The following is a 22196-nucleotide window of genomic DNA, read 5'->3' on the forward strand; positions in this document are numbered from 1 at the left end:
AGAGGCAGAGGCAGAGAGGCAGAGACAGAGGCAGGGAGGCAGAGGCAGAGAGACAGAGGCTGGGGCAGAGAGGCAGAGACAGAGGCAGAAGCAGAGAGGCAGGGAGGCAGAGGCAGAGGTAGAGAGGCAGAGAGGCAGAGAGGCATAGAGGCACAGAGGCACAGAGGCACAGAGGCACAGAGGCACAGAGGCACAGAGGCACAGAGGCACAGAGGCACAGAGGCACAGAGGCAGAGAGGCATAGGCACAGAGGCAGAGAGACAGAGGCAGTTGCAGAGGAAGAGAGGCAGAGACAGAGGCAGAGAGGCATGGAGGTAGAAGCAGAGAGGCATGGAGCTAGAAGCTGAGAGGCAGAGAGGCAGAGAGGAAGAGAGGCAGAGACAGAGAGGAAGAGAGGAAGAGGCAGAGAGGCAGAGACAGGGGCAGAGGCACAGAGACAGAGGCAGAGCGGCAGAGGCAGAGAGGCAGAGGCAGAAAGGCAGACAGAGACAGAGGCACGGGCAGAGGCAGAGGCAGAGGCAGAGGCAGAGGCAGAGGCAGAGGCAGAGGCAGAGTGGCAGACACAGAGAGGCAGAGGGTCAGAGGAAGGCAGAGGCAGAGAGGAAAAGAGGCAGAGGCAGAGGCAGTGAGGCATAGGCAGAGGTAGAGGCAGAGGCAGGGGTAGAGGCAGAGGCAGAGGCAGGGGCAGAGGGGCAGAGGGGCAGAGGGGGAGAGGCAGAGGCAGAGAGGCAGAATGACAGAGGCAAAGGAAGAGGCAGAGGCAGAGGCAGAGGCAGAGAGGCAGAGAGACCGAATCAGAGGCAGAGGCAGAGAGGCAGAGAGACCGAGGCGGCGTCAGAGGCAGAGGCAGAGGCAGAGGCAGAGGCAGAGGCAGAGGCAGAGGCAGAGGCAGAGGCAGAAGTAGAGAGGCAGAGGCAGAGGCAAAGTGGCAGACACAGAGTGGCAGAGGCAGAGGCAGACACTCAGAGGGTCAGAGGAGAGGCAGAGGCAGAGGAGAAACGAGGCAGAGCCACAGGCAGTGAAGCAGGGGCAGAGGCAGAGGCAGGGGCAGAGGCAGAGGCAGAGGCAGAGGCAGAGGCAGAGGCAGAGGCAGAGGCAGAGGCAGAGGCAGAGGCAGAGGCAGAGGCAGAGACAGAGGCAGAAGTAGAGAGGCAGAGGCAGAGGCAAAGTGGCAGACACAGAGTGGCAGAGGCAGAGGCAGACACTCAGAGGGTCAGAGGAGAGGCAGAGGCAGAGGAGAAACGAGGCAGAGCCACAGGCAGTGAAGCAGGGGCAGAGGCAGAGGCAGAGGCATAGAGGAAAAGAGGCAGAGGCAGAGGCAGTGAGGCAGATGCAGAGGCAGAGGCAGGGGCAGAGGCAGCGGCAGAGGCAGAAGGACAGAGGGGAAGAGGCAGAGGCAGAGAGGCAGAGGCAGAGACAGAGGCAGAGAGACAGAGGCAGAGCAGCAGAGGCAGAGAGGCAGAGGCAGGGGTAGAGAGGCAGAGACAGAGGCAGATGCGGGGGAAAAAGGCAGAGGAAGAGATGCAGAGAGGCAGAGGCAGAGAGTGAGAGAGCAGAGAGGCAGTGGCAGAGAGGCAGAGAAGCTGAGTGGCAAGTCAGAGGAAGAGGCAGTGGCAGAGCAGCAGAGGCAGAGAGGCAGAGAGAGGCAGAGTCAGAGAGACAGAGAGGCAGAGGCTGAGTCAGAGGCAGAGAGGCAGAGACAGAGGCAGAGGCAGAGGCAGAGGCAGAGGCAGAGGCAGAGGCAGAGGCAGAGGCAGAGAGGCATAGGCAGGGTGGCAGAGAGTCAGAGGCAGTGGCAGAGGCAGGGAGGCACAGAGAGAGGCAGAGAGCCATCGAGCTAGAAGCAGAGAAGCAGAGAGGCAGAGAGGCAGAGAGGTAGAGACAGAGGCAGATAGACAGAGAAGAGAGGCAGAGGCAGAGAGGCAGAGAGACAGTAACAGAGGCAAGGGAAGAGGCAGAGGCAGGGGCAGACGAGGAGGCCGAGAAGCAGAGAAACCGAGGCAGACGCAGAGGTAGAGAGGCAGAGAGACCGAGGCAGAGTCAGAGCAGAGAGGCAGAGACAGAGGCTAGAGGCAGAGACAGAGGCAGAGGCGTAGAGGAAGACAAGCAGAGGCAGAGAAGCTGAGAGGCAGAGGCAGAGAGGGAGAGAGCAGAGAGGCAGAGGCAGAGAGGCAGAGAGGCAGAGATGCTGAGTGGCAAGGCAGAGGCAGAGGCAGAGGCAGAGAGGCAGAGACAGAGGCAGGGAGGCAGAGGCAGAGAGACAGAAGCAGGGGGAGAGAGGCAGAGACAGAGGCAAAAGCAGAGGGGCAGGGAGGCAGAGGCAGAGGCAGAGAGGCATAGAGGCAGAGAGGCACAGAGGCACAGAGGCACAGAGGCACAGAGGCACAGAGGCACAGAGGCATAGGCACAGAGGCAGAGAGACAGAGGCAGTTGCAGAGGAAGAGAGGCAGAGACAGAGGCAGAGAGGCATGGAGGTAGAAGCAGAGAGGCATGGAGCTAGAAGCTGAGAGGCAGAGAGGCAGAGAGGAAGAGAGGCAGAGACAGAGAGGAAGAGGCAGAGAGGCAGAGACAGGGGCAGAGGCACAGAGACAGAGGCAGAGCGGCAGAGGCAGAGAGGCAGAGGCAGAAAGGCAGACAGAGACAGAGGCACGGGCAGAGGCAGAGGCAGAGGCAGAGGCAGAGGCAGAGTGGTAGACACAGAGAGGCAGAGGGTCAGAGGAAGGCAGAGGCAGAGAGGAAAAGAGGCAGAGGCAGAGGCACTGTGGCATAGGCAGAGGCATAGGCAGGGGTAGAAGCAGAGGCAGAGGCAGAGGCAGAGGGGCAGAGGGGGAGAGGCAGAGGCAGAGAGGCAGAATGACAGAGGCAAAGGCAGAGGCAGAGGCAGAGGCAGAGGCAGAGAGGCAGAGAGACCGAATCAGAGGCAGAGGCAGAGAGGCAGAGAGACCGAGGCGGCGTCAGAGGCAGAGGCAGAGGCAGAGGCAGAGGCAGAGGCAGAGGCAGAGGCAGAGGCAGAGGCAGAGGCAGAGGCAGAGGCAGAGGCAGAAGTAGAGAGGCAGAGGCAGAGGCAAAGTGGCAGACACAGAGTGGCAGAGGCAGAGGCAGACACTCAGAGGGTCAGAGGAGAGGCAGAGGCAGAGGAGAAACGAGGCAGAGCCAAGGCAGTGAAGCAGGGGCAGAGGCAGAGGCAGGGGCAGAGGCAGAGGCAGAGGCAGAGGCAGAGGCAGAGGCAGAGGCAGAGGCAGAGGCAGAAGTAGAGAGTCAGAGGCAGAGGCAAAGTGGGAGACACAGAGAGGCAGAGGCAGAGGCATACAGGCAGAGGGTCAGAGGAGAGGCAGAGGTAGAGGGGAAACGAGGCAGAGGCAGTGGCAGTGAAGCAGGGGCAGAAGCAGAGGCAGGGGCAGAGGCAGAGGCAGAGGGGCAGAGGGGGAGAGGCAGAGGCAGAGAGGCAGAGAGACAGAGAGACAGAGGCAGAGGCGGAGAGGAAGAGAGGCAGAGGCAGAGAAGCTGAGAGGCAGAGGCAGTGAGGGAGAGAGCAGAGAGGCAGAGGCAGAGAGGCAGAGATGCTGAGTGGCAAGGCAGAGGCAGAGGCAGAGGCAGAGAGGCAGAGACAGAGGCAGGGAGTCAGAGGCAGAGAGACAGAGGCAGGGGCAGAGAGGCAGAGACAGAGGCAGAAGCAGAGAGGCAGGGAGGCAGAGGCAGAGGCAGAGAGGCAGAGAGGCAGAGAGGCAGAGAGGCAGAGAGGCAGAGAGGCAGAGAGGCAGAGAGGCAGAGAGGCAGAGAGGCAGAGAGGCAGAGAGGCAGAGAGGCAGAGAGGCAGAGAGGCAGAGAGGCAGAGAGGCAGAGAGGCAGAGAGCCATAGGCATGGAGGCAGAGAGACAGAGGCATTTGCAGAGGAAGAGAGGCAGAGACAGAGGCAGAGAGGCATGGAGGTAGAAGCAGAGAGGCTTGGAGCTAGAAGCTGAGAGGCAGAGAGGCAGAGAGGAAGAGAGGCAGAGACAGAGACGAAGAGAGGAAGAGGCAGAGAGGCAGAGACAGGGGCAGAGGCACAGAGACAGAGGCAGAGCGGCAGAGGCAGAGAGGCAGAGGCAGAGAGGCAGACAGAGACAGAGGCACGGGCAGAGGCAGAGGCAGAGGCAGAGGCAGAGGCAGAGTGGCAGACACAGAGAGGCAGAGGGTCAGAGGAAGGCAGAGGCAGAGAGGAAAAGAGGCAGAGGCAGTGAGGCATAGGCAGAGGCAGAGGCAGGGGTAGAGGCAGAGGCAGAGGCACAGTCAGAGGGGCAGTGGGGGAGAGGCAGAGGCAGAGAGGCAGATTGAGAGAGGCAGAGGCAGAGGCAGAGGCAGAGGCAGAGGAAGAGGCAGAGAGGCAGAGAGACCGAATCAGAGGCAGAGTCAGAGAGGCAGAGAGACCGAGTCGGCGTCAGAGGCAGAGGCAGAGGCAGAGGCAGAGGCAGAGGCAGAGGCAGAGGCAGAGGCAGAGGCAGAGGCAGAGGCAGAGGCAGAGGCAGAAGTAGAGAGTCAGAGGCAGAGGCAAAGTGGCAGACACAGAGTGGCAGAGGCAGAGGCAGACACGCAGAGGGTCAGAGGAAAGGCAGAGGCAGAGGAGAAACGAGGCAGAGGCACAGGCAGTGAAGCAGGGGCAGAGGCAGAGGCAGGGGCAGAGGCAGCGGCAGAGGCAGAGGCAGAGGCAGAGGCAGAGGCAGAGGCAGAGGCAGAGGCAGAGGCAGAGGCAGAGAGGCAGAGAGGCAGAGGTAGAGAATCAGAGGGGCAGAGTCAGAGGCAGAGGCAGAGAGATAGAGGCAGAGCGGCAGAGGCAGAGAGACAGAGGCAGAGGCAGAGAGGCAGACAGAGACAGAGGCACGGACAGAGGCAGAGGCAGCGGCAGAGAGACAGAGAGACCGAGGCAGAAGCCGTGGAAGAGAGGCAGAGAGACCGAGGCAGAGTCTTAGGCAGAGGCAGAGAGGCAGAGGTAGAGAATCAGAGAGACAGGGGCAGGGGCAGAGGCAGAGTGAGAGGCAGAGTCATAGGCAGGAAGGCAAAGAGACTGAGGCAGTGGCAGAGGAAGAGAGGCAGAGACAGGGGCAAAGAGGCATGGAGCTAGAAGCAGAGAGGCATGGAGCTAGAAGCAGAGAGGCAGAGAGGCAGAGAGGAAGAGATGCAGAGACAGAGAGGAAGAGAGGAAGAGGCAGAGAGGCAGAGACAGAGGCAGAGGCAGAGACAGAGGCAGAGCGGCAGAGGGAGAGAAGCAGAGGCAGAGTCAGAGAGGCAGACAGAGACAGGCACAGACAGAGGCAGAGGCAGAGGCAGAGGCAGAGGCATAGGCAGAGGCAGAGGCAGAGGCAGAGGCAGGGGCAGAGGCAAAGGCAGCGGCAGAGAGACAGAGAGACCGAGGCAGAGGCAGAGGAAGAGAGGCAGAGAGACTGATGCAGAGTCTTAGGCAGAGGCAGAGAGGCAGAAGTAGAGAATCAGAGAGGCAGGGGTAGAGGCAGAGGCAGAGGCAGAGAGGCATAGGCAGGGAGGCAAAGAGACGGAGGCATTGGCAGAAGAAGAGAGGCAGAGACAGAGGCAGAGAGGCATGGAGCTAGAAGCAGAGAGGCATGGAGCTAGAAGCAGAGAGGCAGAGAGGAAGAGAGGCAGAGGCAGAGAGGAAGAGAGGAAGAGGCAGTGAGGCAAAGAGGCAGAGACAGAGACAGAGGCAGAGAGACAGAGGCAGAGCAGCAGAGGCAGAGAGGCAGAGGCAGGGGTAGAGAGGCAGAGAAGGAGGCATTGCGGGGGGAAAAGGCAGAGGAAGAGATGCAGAGAGGCAGAGGCAGAGAGTGAGAGAGCAGAGAGGCAGTGGCAGAGAGGCAGAGAAGCTGAGTGGCAAGTCAGAGGAAGAGGCAGTGGCAGAGCAGCAGAGGCAGAGAGGCAGAGAGAGAGGCAGAGTCACAGAGACAGAGAGGCAGAGGCAGATTCAGAGGCAGAGAGGCAGAGACAGAGGCAGAGGAAGAGAGGCAGGGAGTCAGAGGCAGAGGCAGAGATGACGAGAGGCAGAGGAGGAGAGGCAGAGAGGGAGAGAGGCAGAGGCAGAGAGGCAGAGAAGCAGAGGCAGAGAGGCAGAGGCAGAGAAGCAGAGAGACAGAGAGGCAGAGGCAGAGGCAGAGGAAGAGGCAAAGAGGCAGAGACAGAGGCAGTGAGGCAGAGGCAGAGGCATAAGCAGAGGGGCAGAGGCAGAGGCAGAGAGGCAGAGGCAGAGTGGCAGAGGCAGAGAGACAGAGGCAGAGGCAGAGGCAGAAATGCAGAGGCAGAGAGGCAGAGAGGCAGAGGCAGTGGCAGAGGCAGAGAGGCAGAGAAACAGAGAGGCAGAGGCAGAAACAAAAGCATAGGCATAGGCAGAGGCAGAGGCAGAGGCAGAGAGACAGAGAGGCAGAGGCAGAGGCAGAGTAGCAGACGCAGAGAGGTAGAGGCAGAGGCAGAGGCATAGAGGAAAAGAGGCAGAGGCAGAGGCAGTGAGGCAGATGCAGAGGCAGAGGCAGGGGCAGAGGCAGCGGCAGATGCAGAGGGACAGAGGGGGAGAGGCAGAGGCAGAGAGGCAGAGAGATAGAGGCAGAGGCAGAGGCAGAGGCAGAGGCAGTGTAGCAGAGGCAGAGGAAGAGAGGCAGAGAGACAGAGGCAGAGTCTGAGGCAGAGGCAGAGAGGCAGACGTAGAGAATCAGAGGGGCAGAGTCAGAGGCAGAAGCAGAGAGGCAGATGCAGAGGTAGGAAGGCAGAGACAGAGGCAGAGAGGCAGAGAATCTTAGAGAAAGAGAGGCAGAGGAAGAGAGGCAGAGAGACAGAGACAGGGGCCGAGGCAGAGAGGCAGATGCAGAGGTAGGGAGTCAGAGACAGAAAGGCAGAATCAGAGAGGCAGAGAGGCAGAGAGGCAGAGAGGCAGAGAGGCAGAGAGGCAGAGAGGCAGACACAGAGGCAGAGGCGGAGAGGCAGGGAGGCTGAGAGGCAGAGAGGCAGAGGCAGAAAAAAGAGCATAGGCAGAGGCAGAGAGACAGAGAGGTACAGGCAGAGTGACAGAGCCAGAGGCAGAGAGGCAGAGAGGCAGAGAGGCAGAGGCAGAGGTAGAGAGGCAGAGACAGAGGCAGAGGCGAAGAGGAAGAGAGGCAGATGCAGAGAAGCTGAGAGGCAGAGGCAGAGGGGGAGAGAGCAGAGAGGCAGAGGCAGAGAGGCAGAGTGGCTGAGTGGCAAGGCAGAGGCAGAGGCAGAGTGGCAGAGACAGAGGCATAGAGGGAGAGATAGACGCAGGGGTAGAGAGGCAGGGAGGCAGAGGCAGAGGCAGAGAAGCACAGACAGAGGCAGAGCAAGAGAGACAAAGGCAGAGGCAGAGCCAGAAAGGCAGAGACAGAGGCAGAGGCAGAGAGGCAGGGAGGCAGAGGCAGAGGCAGAGAGGCAGAAAGGCAGAGAAGCAGAGGGAGAGGCAGAGAAGCAGAGAGGCAGAGAGACAGAGGCAGAGGCAGAGGCAGAGGCAGAGAGGCAGAGAGAGAGGCAGATGTAGAGAGACAGAGAAGCAGAGGCAGAGGCAGTGAGGCACAGACAGAGGCAGAGGCAGAGAGGCAGGGAGGCAGAGGCAGAGGCAGAGGCAGAGAGGCAGAAAGGCAGAGAGGCAGAGGGAGAGGCATAGAGGCAAAGAGGCAGAGAGGCAGAGAGGCAGAGAGTCATAGAAGCACAGAGGCAGAGAGCCAGAGAGACAGAGGAAGGGGCAGAGGCAGAGGCAGAGGCAGAGGCAGAGGCAGAGGCAGAGGCAGAGGCAGAGGCAGAGGCAGAGGCAGAGGCAGAGGCAGAGAGGCATCGGCAGGGTGGCAGAGTGTCAGAGGCAATGGCAGTGGCAGGGAGGCACAGAGAGAGGCAGAGAGCCATCGAGCTAGAAGCAGAGAAGCAGAGAGGCAGAGAGGCAGAGAGGGAGAGAGGTAGAGACAGAGGCAGAGAGACAGAGACAGAGAGGCAGAGGCAGAGAGGCAGAGAGACAGTGACAGAGGCAGGGGCAGAGGCAGAGGCAGGGGCAGACGAGGAGGCCGAGAAGCAGAGAAACCGAGGCAAACGCAGAGGTAGAGTGGCAGAGAGACCAAGGCAGAGTCAGAGCAGAGAGGCAGAGACAGAGGCTAGAGGCAGAGACAGAGGCAGAGGCAGAGAATCAGAGAGGCAGAGTCAGAGGCAGAGTCAGAGTGGCAGAGAGGCAGAGAGACAGAGACAGAGAGGCAGAGGCAGAGGCAGTGGCCGAGGCAGAGGCAGGTGCAGAAGTTCAGTCAGAGGCAGAAGCAGAGAGGCAGAGGCAGAGGCAGAGAGCAGACACAGAGAGGCAGAGGGTCAGAAGAAGGCAGAGGCAGAGAGGAAAAGAGGCAGAAGCAGAGGCAGTGAGGCATAGGCAGAGGCAGAGGCAGGGGCAGAGGCAGAGGCAGAGGCAGAGGGGCAGAGGGGGAGAGGCAAAGGCAGAGAGGCAGAGTGACAGAGGCAAAGGCAGAGGCAGATAGAGGCAGAGAGGCAGAGAGACCGAGGCAGAAGCAGAGGCAGAGAGGCAGAGAGACCGAGGCAGCGTCAGAGGCAGAGGCAGCGTCAGAGGCAGAGGCAGTGTCAGAGGCAGAGGCAGTGTCAGAGGCAGAGGCAGCGTCAGAGGCAGAGGCAGAGGCAGAGGCAGAGGCAGAGGCAGAGGCAGAGGCAGAGGCAGAGGCAGAGGCAGATGCAGAGGCAGAGGCAGAGGCAGAGGCAGAAGTAGAGAGTCAGAGGCAGAGGCAAAGTGGCAGACACAGAGAGGCAGAGGCAGAGGCATACAGGCAGAGGGTCAGAGGAGAGGCAGAGGTAGAGGGGATACGAGGCAGAGGCAGAGGCAGTGAAGCAGGGGCAGAGGCTGAGGCAGGGACAGAGGCAGAGGCAGAGGGGCAGAGGGGGAGAGGCAGAGGCAGAGAGGCAGAGAGACAGAGAGACAGAGGCAGAGGCGGAGATGAAGAGAGGCAGAGGCAGAGAAGCTGAGAGGCAGAGGCAGTGAGGGAGAGAGCAGAGAGGCAGAGGCAGAGAGGCAGAGATGCTGAGTGGCAAGGCAGAGGCAGAGGCAGAGGCAGAGAGGCAGAGACAGAGGCAGGGAGTCAGAGGCAGAGAGACAGAGGCAGGGGCAGAGAGGCAGAGACAGAGGCAGAAGCAGAGAGGCAGGGAGGCAGAGGCAGAGGCAGAGAGGCAGAGAGGCAGAGAGGCAGAGAGGCAGAGAGGCAGAGAGGCAGAGAGGCAGAGAGGCAGAGAGGCAGAGAGGCAGAGAGGCAGAGAGGCAGAGAGGCAGAGAGGCAGAGAGGCAGAGAGGCAGAGAGGCAGAGAGGCAGAGAGGCAGAGAGGCAGAGAGCCATAGGCACGGAGGCAGAGAGACAGAGGCATTTGCAGAGGAAGAGAGGCAGAGACAGAGGCAGAGAGGCATGGAGGTAGAAGCAGAGAGGCTTGGAGCTAGAAGCTGAGAGGCAGAGAGGCAGAGAGGAAGAGAGGCAGAGACAGAGACGAAGAGAGGAAGAGGCAGAGAGGCAGAGACAGGGGCAGAGGCACAGAGACAGAGGCAGAGCGGCAGAGGCAGAGAGGCAGAGGCAGAGAGGCAGACAGAGACAGAGGCACGGGCAGAGGCAGAGGCAGAGGCAGAGGCAGAGGCAGAGTGGCAGACACAGAGAGGCAGAGGGTCAGAGGAAGGCAGAGGCAGAGAGGAAAAGAGGCAGAGGCAGAGGCAGTGAGGCTTAGGCAGAGGCAGAGGCAGGGGTAGAGGCAGAGGCAGAGGCAGAGGCAGAGGGGCAGTGGGGGAGAGGCAGAGGCATAGAGGCAGAATGACAGAGGCAAAGGCAGAGGCAGAGGCAGAGAGGCAGAGAGACCGAATCAGAGGCAGAGGCAGAGCGGCAGAGAGACCGAGGCGGCGTCAGAGGCAGAGGCAGAGGCAGAGGCAGAGGCAGAGGCAGAGGCAGAGGCAGAGGCAGAGGCAGAGGCAGAGGCAGAGGCAGAAGTAGAGAGGCAGAGGCAGAGGCAAAGTGGCAGACACAGAGAGGCAGAGGCAGAGGCATACAGGCAGAGGGTCAGAGGAGAGGCAGAGGTAGTGGGGAAACGAGGCAGAGGCAGAGGCAGTGAAGCAGGGGCAGAGGCAGAGGCAGGGGCAGAGGCAGAGGCAGAGGGGCAGAGGGGGAGAGGCAGAGGCAGAGAGGCAGAGAGACAGAGAGACAGAGGCAGAGGCGGAGAGGAAGAGAGGCAGAGGCAGAGAAGCTGAGAGGCAGAGGCAGAGAGGGAGAGAGCAGAGAGGCAGAGGCAGAGAGGCAGAGATGCTGAGTGGCAAGGCAGAGGCAGAGGCAGAGGCAGAGAAGCAGAGACAGAGGCAGGGAGGCAGAGGCAGAGAGACAGAGGCAGGGGCAGAGAGGCAGAGACAGAGGCAGAAGCAGAGAGGCAGGGAGGCAGAGGCAGAGGCAGAGGCAGAGAGGCAGAGAGGCAGAGAGGCAGAGAGGCAGAGAGGCATAGGCACGGAGGCAGAGAGACAGAGGCAGTTGCAGAGGAAGAGAGGCAGAGACAGAGGCAGAGAGGCATGGAGGTAGAAGCAGAGAGGCATGGAGCTAGAAGCTGAGAGGCAGAGAGGCAGAGAGGAAGAGAGGCAGAGACAGAGAGGAAGAGAGGAAGAGGCAGAGAGGCAGAGACAGGGGCAGTGGCACAGAGACAGAGGCAGAGCGGCAGAGGCAGAGAGGCAGAGGCAGAGAGGCAGACAGAGACAGAGGCACGGGCAGAGGCAGAGGCAGAGGCAGAGAGGCAGAGAGAGAGAGGCAGATGTAGAGAGACAGAGAAGCAGAGGCAGAGGCAGTGAGGCACAGACAGAGGCAGAGGCAGAGAGACAGGGAGGCAGAGGCAGAGGCAGAGAGGCAGAAAGGCAGAGAGGCAGAGGGAGAGGAATAGAGGCAGAGACCGAGAGAGGCAGAGAGGTAGAGAGTCATAGAAGCAGAGAGGCACAGAGCCAGAGAGACAGAGGAAGGGGCAGAGGCAGGGGCAGGGGCAGAGGCAGAGGCAGAGGCAGAGGCAGAGGCAGAGGCAGAGGCAGAGGCAGAGGCAGAGTGGCAGAGGCAGAGGCAGAGAGGGAGAGCCCGATGCAGGGGTAGAGAGGCAGGGAGGCAGAGGCAGAGTGAGAAGCACAGATAGAGGCAGAGTAAGAGAGACAAAGGCAGAGGCAGAGCCAGAAAGGCAGAGACAGAGGCAGTAGCAGAGAGGCAGGGAGGCAGAGGCAGAGGCAGAGAGGCAGAAAGCAGAGAAGCAGAGGGAGAGGCAGAGAGGCAGAGAGACACAGGCAGAGGCAGAGAGGCAGAGAGAGAGAGGCAGATGTAGAGAGACAGAGAAGCAGAGGCAGAGGCAGTGAGGCACAGAGAGAGGCAGAGGCAGAGAGGCAGGGAGGCAGAGGCAGAGGCAGAGACGCAGAAAGGCAGAGAGGCAGAGGGAGAGGCATAGAGGCATAGAGGCAGAGAGGCAGAGAGGCAGAGAGGCAGAGAGGCAGAGAGGCAGAGAGTCATAGAAGCAGAGAGGCAGAGAGCCAGCGAGACAGAGGCAGAGGCAGAGGCAGAGGCAGAGGCAGAGGCAGAGGCAGAGGCAGAGGCAGAGGCAGAGGCAGAGGCAGAGGCAGAGGCAGAGAGGCCTAGGCAGAGGCAGAGAGGCCTAGGCAGAGGCAGAGGCAGAGAGGGAGAGACACCGATGCAGAAAGGAAGAAACAGAGGCAGAGGCAGAGAATCAGAGACGCAGAGTCAGAGGCAGAGGCAGAGAGGCAGAGAGACAGAGACAGAGAGGCAGAGGCAGATGCAGAGGTAGAGGCAGAGGCAGAAGCACAGAGGCAGAGGCAGAGTGGCAGACACAGAGAGGCAGCGGCAGAGGCAGAAAGGCAATGGGTCAGTGGAGAGGCAGAGGCAGAGAGGAAAAGAGGCAGAGGCAGAGAGGAAAAGAGGCAGAGGCAGAGAGGAAAGAGGCAGAGGCAGAGGCAGTGAGGCAAGGCAGAGGCAGACGCAGGGGCAGAAGCAGAGTCAGAGGGGCAGAGGGGCAGAGGCTGATTCAGAGGCAGAGGCAGAGAGGCAGAGAAACTGAGGCCGAGGCAGAGGCAGAGAGGCCGAGAGACCGAGGCAGCGTCAGAGGCAGAGGCAGTGGCAAAGGTAGAGGCAGAGGCAGATGCACAGGCACAGGCAGAGGCACAGGCAGAGAGGCAGAGGGGCAGAGGAGAGGCAGAGGCAGAGGGGAAAATAGGCAGAGGCTGAGGCAGTGAAGCAGAGGCAGAGGCAGGGGCAGAGGCAGAGGCAGAGGGACAGAGGGGGAGAGGCAGAGGCAGAGAGCAGAGAGACAGAGAGACGGAGACAGAGGCAGAGAGGCAGAGGCAGAGGTAGAGAGGCAGAGACAGAGGCAGAGGCGGAGAGGAAGAGAGGCAGAGGCAGAGAAGCTGAGAGGCAGAGGCAGAGATGGAGAGAGCAGAGCGGCAGAGGCAGAGAGGCAGAGGCAGAGGCAGAGGCAGAGGCAGAGGCAGAGGCAGAGCCAGAGGCAGCGGCAGCGGCAGAGGCAGAGGCATCGGCAGAGAGACAGAGAGACCAAGGCAGAGGCAGAGTAAGAGTGGCACATAGACCGAGGCAGAGTCTTAGGCAGAGGCAGAGAGGCAGGGGTAGAGAATCAGAGAGGCAGGGGCAGAGGCAGAGGCAGAGGCAGAGAGGCATAGGGAGGGAGGCAAAGAGATGGAGGCATTGGCAGAAGAAGAGAGGCAGAGACAGAGGCAGAGAGGCATGGAGCTAGAAGCAGAGAGGCATGGAGCTAGAAGCAGAGAGGCAGAGAGGAAGAGAGGCAGAGGCAGAGAGGAAGAGGCAGAGGGGCAGAGACAGAGAAAGAGGCAGAGAGACAGAGGCAGAGCGGCAGAGGCAGAGAGGCAGAGGCAGGGGTAGAGAGGCAGAGACAGAGGCAGAGCCGGAGAAAAAGAGAGGCAGAGAGGGAGAGAGGCATAGAAGCAGAGGCAGAGAGGCAGAGAAGCAGAGGCAGAGAGGCAGAGAAGCAGAGGCAGAGAGGCAGAGGCAGAGAAGCAGAGAGACAGAGAGGCAGAGGCAGAGGCAGAGGCAAAGAGGCATAGGCAGAGAGGCAGGGAGTCAGAGGCAGAGGCAGAGATGAGGAGAGGCAGAGAGGCAGAGAGGGAGAGAGGCAGAGAGGCAGAGGCAGAGAGGCAGAGAAGCAGAGGCAGAGAGGCAGAGGCAGAGAAGCAGAGAGACAGAGAGGCAGACAGAGGCAGAGGCAAAGAGGCAGAGACAGAGGCAGTGAGGCAGAGGCAGAGGCATAAGCAGAGGGGCAGAGGCAGAGAGTCAGAGGCAGAGAGGCAGAGGCAGAGAGGCAGAGGCAGAGTGGCAGACACAGAGATGCAGAGGCAGAGAGGCAGAGGGGCAGAGGGAGAGGCAGAGAAGTAGACAGGCAGAGAGACAGAGGCAGAGGCAGAGGCAGAAAGGCAGAGGCAGAGAGGCAGAGGCAGAGGCAGAGGCAGAGGCAGAGAGGCAGAGAGGCAGAGAGTCAGAGAGGCAGAGAGGCAGAGAGGCAGAGGCAGAGGCAGAAACAAAAGCATAGGCAGAGGCAGAGAGACAGAGAGGCACAGGCAGAGAGACAGAGCCAGAGGCAGAGAGGCAGAGAGGCAGAGGCAGAGGTAGAGAGGCAGAGACAGAGGCAGAGGCGAAGAGGAAGAGAGGCAGATGCAGAGAAGCTGAGAGGCAGAGGCAGAGGGGGAGAGAGCAGAGAGGCAGAGGCAGAGAGGCAGAGTGGCTGAGTGGCAAGGCAGAGGCAGAGGCAGAGATGCAGAGACAGAGGCAGAGAGGCAGAGAGAGAGAGGCAGATGTAGAGAGACAGAGAAGCAGAGGCAGAGGCAGTGAGGCACAGACAGAGGCAGAGGCAGAGAGGCAGGGAGGCAGAGGCAGAGGCAGAGAGGCAGAAAGGCAGAGAGGCAGAGGGAGAGGAATAGAGGCAGAGATGCAGAGAGGCAGAGAGGCAGAGAGTCATAGAAACAGAGAGGCACAGAGCCAGAGAGACAGAGGAAGGGGCAGAGGCAGGGGCAGAGGCAGAGGCAGAGGCAGAGGCAGAGGCAGAGGCAGAGGCAGAGTGGCAGAGACAGAGGCAGAGAGGGAGAGACCGACGCAGGGGTAGAGAGGCAGGGAGGCAGAGGCAGAGTGAGAAGCACAGACAGAGGCAGAGTAAGAGAGACAAAGGCAGAGGCAGAGCCAGAAAGACAGAGACAGAGGCAGAAGCAGAGAGGCAGGGAGGCAGAGGCAGAGGCAGAGAGGCAGAAAGGCAGAGAAGCAGAGGGAGAGGCAGAGAGGCAGAGACACAGAGGCAGAGGCAGAGAGGCAGAGAGAGAGAGGCAGATGTAGAGAGACAGAGAAGCAGAGGCAGAGGCAGTGAGGCACAGACAGAGGCAGAGGCAGAGAGGCAGGGAGGCAGAGTCAGAGGCAGAGACGCAGAAAGGCAGAGAGGCAGAGGGAGAGGAATAGAGGCAGAAAGGCAGAGAGCCAGAGAGGCAGAGAGTCATAGAAGCAGAGAGGCAGAGAGCCAGAGAGACAGAGGAAGGGGCAGAGGCAGAGGCAGAGGCAGAGGCAGAGGCAGAGGCAGAGAGGCCTAGGCAGAGGCAGAGGCAGAGAGGGAGAGACACCGATGCAGAAAGGAAGAAACAGAGGCAGAGGCAGAGAATCAGAGACACAGAGTCAGAGGCAGAGGCAGAGAGGCAGAGAGACAGAGACAGAGAGGCAGAGGCAGAGGCAGAGGCAGATGCAGAGGTAGAGGCAGAGGCAGAAGCACAGAGGCAGAGGCAGAGGCAGAGTGGCAGAGGCAGAGAGGCAGAGGCAGAGGCAGAGAGGCAATGGGTCAGTGGAGAGGCAGAGGCAGAGAGGAAAAGAGGCAGAGGCAGAGAGGAAAAGAGGCAGAGGCAGAGGCAGTGAGGCAAGGCAGAGGCAGACGCAGGGGCAGAGGCAGAGTCAGAGGGGCAGAGGGGCAGAGGCTGATTCAGAGGCAGAGGCAGAGAGGCAGAGAGACTGAGGCCGAGGCAGAGGCAGAGAGCAGAGAGACAGAGAGACGGAGACAGAGGCAGAGAGGCAGAGGCAGGGGTAGAGAGGCAGAGACAGAGGCAGAGGCGGAGAGGAAGAGAGGCAGAGGCAGAGAAGCTGAGAGGCAGAGGCAGAGAGGGAGAGAGCAGAGCGGCAGAGGCAGAGAGGCAGAGGCAGAGGCAGAGGCAGAGAGGCAGACAGAGACAGAGGTACGGGCAGAGGCAGAGGCAGAGGCAGAGGCAGAGGCAGAGGCAGAGGCAGAGGCAGAGGCAGAGGCAGAGGCAGAGGCAGAGGCAGAGCCAGAGCCAGAGCCAGAGGCAGCGGCAGCGGCAGAGGCAGAGGCTGCGGCAGAGAGACAGAGAGACAGAGAGACCGAGGCAGAGGCAGAGGAAGAGTGGCACAGAGACCGAAGCAGAGTCTTAGGGAGAGGCAGAGAGGCAGGGGTAGAGAATCAGAGAGGCAGGGGCAGAGGCAGAGGCAGAGGCAGAGAGGCATAGGCAGGGAGGCAAAGAGACGGAGGCAGTGGCAGAGGAAGAGAGGCAGAGACAGAGGCAGAGAGGCATGGAGCTAGAAGCAGAGAGGCATGGAGCTAGATGCAGAGAGGCAGAGAGGAAGAGTGGCAGAGGCAGAGAGGAAGAGAGGCAGAGAGGCAGAGAGGCAGAGAGGCAGAGAGGCATAGGAAGGGAGGCAGACAGACAGAGGCAGTGGCAGAGGAAGAGAGGCTGAGACAGAGAGGAAGAGAGGAAGAGGCAGAGGGGCAGAGACAGAGAAAGAGGCAGAGAGACAGAGGCAGAGCGGCAGAGGCAGAGAGGCAGAGGCAGGGGTAGAGAGGCAGAGACAGAGGCAGAACAGGAGAAAAAGATAGGCAGAGGAAGAGTAGCAGAGAGGCAGAGGCAGAGAGGCAGAGAAGCAGAGGCAGAGAGGCAGAGGCAGGGGTAGAGAGGCAGAGACAGAGGCAGAGCCGGAGAAAAAGAGAGGCAGAGAGGGAGAGAGGCAGAGAAGCAGAGGCAGGGAGGCAGAGAAGCAGAGGCAGAGAGGCAGAGGCAGAGAAGCAGAGAGACAGAGAGGCAGACAGAGGCAGAGGCAAAGAGGCAGAGACAGAGGCAGTGAGGCAGAGGCAGAGGCATAAGCAGAGGGGCAGAGGCAGAGAGGCAGAGGCAGAGAGGCAGAGGCAGAGAGGCAGAGGCAGAGAGGCAGAGGCAGAGTGGCAGACACAGAGATGCAGAGGCAGAGAGGCAGAGGGGCAGAGGGATAGGCAGAGAAGTAGACAGGCAGAGAGACAGAGGCAGAGGCAGAAAGGCAGAGGCAGAGAGGCAGAGAGACAGAGAGGCAGAGGCAGAAACAAAAGTATAGGCAGAGGCAGAGGCAGAAAGGCAGAGGCAGAGAGACAGAGAGGCAGAGGCAGAAACAAAAGTATAGGCAGAGGCAGAGGCAGAGGCAGAGGCAGAGGCAGAGGCAGAGGCAGAGGCAGAGGCAGAGGCAGAGGCAGAGGCAGAGGCAGAGGCTAGGCAGAGGCAGAGAGACAGAGAGGCAGAGGCAGAGGCAGAGGCAGAGAGGCAGAGACACAGAGGCAGAGGCAGAGAGGCAGAGAGAGAGAGGCAGATGTAGAGAGACAGAGAAGCAGAGGAAGAGGCAGTGAGGCACAGACAGAGGCAGAGGCAGAGAGGCAGGGAGGCAGAGTCAGAGGCAGAGACGCAGAAAGGCAGAGAGGCAGAGGGAGAGGAATAGAGGCAGAAAGGCAGAGAGTCAGAGAGGCAGAGAGTCATAGAAGCAGAGAGGCAGAGAGCCAGAGAGACAGAGGAAGGGGCAGAGGCAGAGGCAGAGGCAGAGGCAGAGAGGCCTAGGCAGAGGCAGAGGCAGAGAGGGAGAGACACCGATGCAGAAAGGAAGAAACAGAGGCAGAGGCAGAGAATCAGAGACACAGAGTCAGAGGCAGAGGCAGAGAGGCAGAGAGACAGAGACAGAGAGGCAGAGGCAGAGGCAGAGGCAGATGCAGAGGTAGAGGCAGAGGCAGAAGCACAGAGGCAGAGGCAGAGGCAGAGTGGCAGAGGCAGAGAGGCAGAGGCAGAGGCAGAGAGGCAATGGGTCAGTGGAGAGGCAGAGGCAGAGAGGAAAAGAGGCAGAGGCAGAGAGGAAAAGAGGCAGAGGCAGAGGCAGTGAGGCAAGGCAGAGGCAGACGCAGGGGCAGAGGCAGAGTCAGAGGGGCAGAGGGGCAGAGGCTGATTCAGAGGCAGAGGCAGAGAGGCAGAGAGACTGAGGCCGAGGCAGAGGCAGAGAGCAGAGAGACAGAGAGACGGAGACAGAGGCAGAGAGGCAGAGGCAGGGGTAGAGAGGCAGAGACAGAGGCAGAGGCGGAGAGGAAGAGAGGCAGAGGCAGAGAAGCTGAGAGGCAGAGGCAGAGAGGGAGAGAGCAGAGCGGCAGAGGCAGAGAGGCAGAGGCAGAGGCAGAGGCAGAGAGGCAGACAGAGACAGAGGTACGGGCAGAGGCAGAGGCAGAGGCAGAGGCAGAGGCAGAGGCAGAGCCAGAGCCAGAGCCAGAGCCAGAGCCAGAGCCAGAGGCAGCGGCAGCGGCAGAGGCAGAGGCTGCGGCAGAGAGACAGAGAGACAGAGAGACCGAGGCAGAGGCAGAGGAAGAGTGGCACAGAGACCGAAGCAGAGTCTTAGGGAGAGGCAGAGAGGCAGGGGTAGAGAATCAGAGAGGCAGGGGCAGAGGCAGAGGCAGAGGCAGAGAGGCATAGGCAGGGAGGCAAAGAGACGGAGGCAGTGGCAGAGGAAGAGAGGCAGAGACAGAGGCAGAGAGGCATGGAGCTAGAAGCAGAGAGGCATGGAGCTAGATGCAGAGAGGCAGAGAGGAAGAGTGGCAGAGGCAGAGAGGAAGAGAGGCAGAGAGGCAGAGAGGCAGAGAGGCAGAGAGGCATAGGAAGGGAGGCAGACAGACAGAGGCAGTGGCAGAGGAAGAGAGGCTGAGACAGAGAGGAAGAGAGGAAGAGGCAGAGGGGCAGAGACAGAGAAAGAGGCAGAGAGACAGAGGCAGAGCGGCAGAGGCAGAGAGGCAGAGGCAGGGGTAGAGAGGCAGAGACAGAGGCAGAACAGGAGAAAAAGATAGGCAGAGGAAGAGAAGCAGAGAGGCAGAGGCAGAGAGGCAGAGAAGCAGAGGCAGAGAGGCAGAGGCAGGGGTAGAGAGGCAGAGACAGAGGCAGAGCCGGAGAAAAAGAGAGGCAGAGAGGGAGAGAGGCAGAGAAGCAGAGGCAGGGAGGCAGAGAAGCAGAGGCAGAGAGGCAGAGGCAGAGAAGCAGAGAGACAGAGAGGCAGACAGAGGCAGAGGCAAAGAGGCAGAGACAGAGGCAGTGAGGCAGAGGCAGAGGCATAAGCGGAGGGGCAGAGGCAGAGAGGCAGAGGCAGAGAGGCAGAGGCAGAGAGGCAGAGGCAGAGAGGCAGAGGCAGAGTGGCAGACACAGAGATGCAGAGGCAGAGAGGCAGAGGGGCAGAGGGATAGGCAGAGAAGTAGACAGGCAAAGAGACAGAGGCAGAGGCAGAGGCAGAAAGGCAGAGGCAGAGAGGCAGAGAGACAGAGAGGCAGAGGCAGAAACAAAAGTATAGGCAGAGGCAGAGGCAGAGGCAGAGGCAGAGGCAGAGGCAGAGGCAGAGGCAGAGGCAGAGGCAGAGGCAGAAGTAGAGAGGCAGAGGCAGAGGCAAACTGACAGACACAGAGTGGCAGAGGTAGAGGCAGACACGCAGAGGGTCAGAGGAGAGGCAGAGGCAGAGGAGAAACGAGGCAGAGGCACAGGCAGTGAAGCAGGGGCAGAGGCAGAGGCAGGGGCAGAGGCAGAGGCAGAGGCAGATGCAGAGGCAGAGGCAGAGGCAGAGGCAGAGGCAGAGGCAGAGGCAGAGGCAGAGGCAGAGAGGCAGAGGTAGAGAATCAGAGGGGAAGAGTCAGAGGCAGAAGCAGAGAGGCAGAGGCAGAGGTAGGGAGGCAGAGACAGAGAGGCAGAGGCAGAGAGGCTGAGAGGCAGAGAGGCAGAGAGGCAGACCGGCAGAGGCAGAGGCAGAGGCAGAGAGACAGAGGCAGAGGCAGAGAGGCAGAGAGGCAGAGAGGCAAAGGCAGAGAGGCAGAGAGGCAGAGAGGCAGGGAGGCAGAGGCAGAGAGGCAGGGAGGCAGAGGCAGAGGGGCACAGAGGCAGAGGCAGAAACAAAAGCATAGGCAGAGGCAGAGAGACAGAGAGGCACAGGCAGAGAGACAGAGCCAGAGGCAGAGAGGCAGAGAGGCAGAGGCAGAGGTAGAGAGGCAGAGACAGAGGCAGAGGCGAAGAGGAAGAGAGGCAGATGCAGAGAAGCTGAGAGGCAGAGACAGAGGGGGAGAGAGCAGAGAGGCAGAGGCAGAGAGGCAGAGTGGCTGAGTGGCAAGGCAGAGGCAGAGGCAGAGTGGCAGAGACAGAGGCAGAGAGGGAGAGACAGACGCAGGCGTAGAGAGGCAGGGACGCAGAGGCAGAGGCAGAGAGGCACAGACAGAGGCAGCGCAAGAGAGACAAAGGCAGAGGCAGAGCCAGAAAGGCAGAGACAGAGGCAGAAGCAGAGAGGCAGGGAGGCAAAGGCAGAGGCAGAGAGGCAGAAAGGCAGAGAAGCCAAGGGAGAGGCAGAGAGGCAGAAAGGCAGAGAGACAGAGGCAGAGGCAGAGAGGCAGAGAGAGAGAGAGGCAGATGAAGAGAGACAGAGAAGAAGAGGCAGAGGCAGTGGGGCACAGACAGAGGCAGAGGCAGAGAGGCAGGGAGGCAGAAGCAGAGGCAGAGGCAGTGAGGCAGAAAGGCAGAGAGGCAGAGGGAGAGGAATAGAGGCAGAGACGCAGAGAGGCAGAGAGGCAGAGAGTCATAGAAGCAGAGAGGCACAGAGCCAGAGAGACAGAAGAAGGGGCAGAGGCAGGGGCAGGGGCAGAGGCAGAGGCAGAGGCAGAGGCAGAGGCAGAGGCAGAGGCAGAGGCAGAGGCAGAGGCAGAGGCAGAGAGGCAGAGACAGAGAAGCAGAGAGACAGAGAGACAGAAGCAGAGGCAGAGGCAGAGAGGCAGAGACAGAGGCAGAAAGGCAGAGACAGAGGAAGAGGCAGAGACGCAGAGAGGCAGAGGCATAGAGGCACACAGAGACAGAGGCACGGGCAGAGGCAGTGGCAGAGTCAGAGGCATAGGCATAGGCAGAGGCAGAGGCAGCAGCAGCGGCAGAGGCAGAGGCAGCGGCAGAGAGACAGAGAGACCGAGGCAGAGGCAGAGGAAGAGAGGCAGAGAGACCGAGGCAAAGTCTTAGGCAGAGGCAGAGAGGCAGAGAGGCAGAGGTAGAGAATCAGAGAGGCAGGGGTAGAGGCATAGGCAGAGGCAGAGAGGCATAGGCAGGGAGGCAAAGAGAGGGAGGCAGTGGCAGAGGAAGAGAGGCAGAGACAGAGGCAGAGAGGCATGGAGCTAGAAGCAGAGAGACATGGAGCTAGATGCAGAGAGGCAGTGAGGAAGAGCGGCAGAGGCAGAGAGGAAGAGAGGCAGTGAGGCAGAGAGGCAGAGAGGCATAGGAAGGGAGGCAGACAGAAAGAGGCAGTGGCAGAGGAAGAGAGGCTGAGACAGAGGCAGAGAGGCATGGAGCTAGAAGCAGAGAGGCATGGAGCTAGAAGCTGAGAGGCAGAGAGGCAGAGGTGAAGAGAGGCAGAGACAGAGAGGAAGAGAGGAAGAGGCAGAGAGGCAGAGACAGAGGCAGAGGCAGAGAGATAGAGGCAGAGCGGCAGAGGCAGAGAGGCAGAGGCAGAGGCAGAGAGGCAGACAGAGACAGAGGCACGGACAGAGGCAGAGGCAGCGGCAGAGAGACAGAGAGACCGAGGCAGAAGCCGTGGAAGAGAGGCAGAGAGACCGAGGCAGAGTTTTAGGCAGAGGCAGAGAGGCAGAGGTCGAGAATCAGAGAGACAGGGGCAGGGGCAGAGGCAGAGGCAGAGGCAGAGTCATAGGCAGGAAGGCAAAAAGACTGAGGCAGTGGCAGAGGAAGAGAGGCAGAGACAGGGGCAGAGAGGCATGGAGGTAGAAGCAGAGAGGCATGGAGCTAGAAGCAGAGAGGCAGAGAGGCAGAGAGGAAGAGATGCAGAGACAGAGAGGAAGAGAGGAAGAGGCAGAGAGGCAGAGACAGAGGCAGAGGCAGAGACAGAGGCAGAGCGGGGGAGGCAGAGAGGCAGAGGCAGAGGCAGAGAGGCAGACAGAGACAGAGGCACGGGCAGAGGCAGAGGCAGAGGCAGAGGCAGAGGCAGAGGCAGAGGCAGAGGCAGAGGCAGGGGCAGAGGCAAAGGCAGCGGCAGAGAGACAGAGAGACCGAGGCAGAGGAAGAGGAAGAGAGGCAGAGAGACTGATGCAGAGTCTTAGGCAGAGGCAGAGAGGCAGAAGTAGAGAATCAGAGAGGCAGGGGCAGAGGCAGAGGCAGAGGCAGAGGCAGAGGCAGAGGCAGAGGCAGAGGCAGAAGTAGAGAGGCAGAGGCAGAGGCAAAGTGGCAGACACAGAGTGGCAGAGGCAGAGGCAGACACTCAGAGGGTCAGAGGAGAGGCAGAGGCAGAGGAGAAACGAGGCAGAGCCACAGGCAGTGAAGCTGGGGCAGAGGCAGAGGCAGGGGCAGAGGCAGAGGCAGAGGCAGAGGCAGAGGCAGAGGCAGAGGCAGAGGCAGAGGCAGAGGCAGAGGCAGAGGCAGAGGCAGAGGCAGAGGCAGAGGCAGAGGCAGAGGCAGAGGCAGAAGTAGAGAGTCAGAGGCAGAGGCAAAGTGGCAGACACAGAGAGGCAGAGGCAGAGGCATACAGGCAGAGGGTCAGAGGAAAGGCAGAGGTAGAGGGGAAACGAGGCAGAGGCAGAGGCAGTGAAGCAGGAGCAGAGGCAGAGGCAGGGGCAGAGGCAGAGTCATAGGCAGGAAGGCAAAGAGACTGAGGCAGTGGCAGAGGAAGTGAGGCAGAGACAGGGGCAGAGAGGCATGGAGCTAGAAGCAGAGAGGAATGGAGCTAGAAGCAGAGAGGCAGAGAGGCAGAGAGGAAGAGATGCAGAGACAGAGAGGAAGAGAGGAAGAGGCAGAGAGGCAGAGACAGAGGCAGAGGCAGAGACAGAGGCAGAGCGGCGGAGGCAGAGAGGCAGAGGCAGAGGCAGAGAGGCAG

This window comes from Rattus norvegicus, chromosome X (genome assembly GCF_021556685.1).
Source record: "Rattus norvegicus strain SHRSP/BbbUtx chromosome X, alternate assembly SHRSP_T2T, whole genome shotgun sequence".
NCBI classification, from domain to species: domain Eukaryota; kingdom Metazoa; phylum Chordata; class Mammalia; order Rodentia; family Muridae; genus Rattus; species Rattus norvegicus.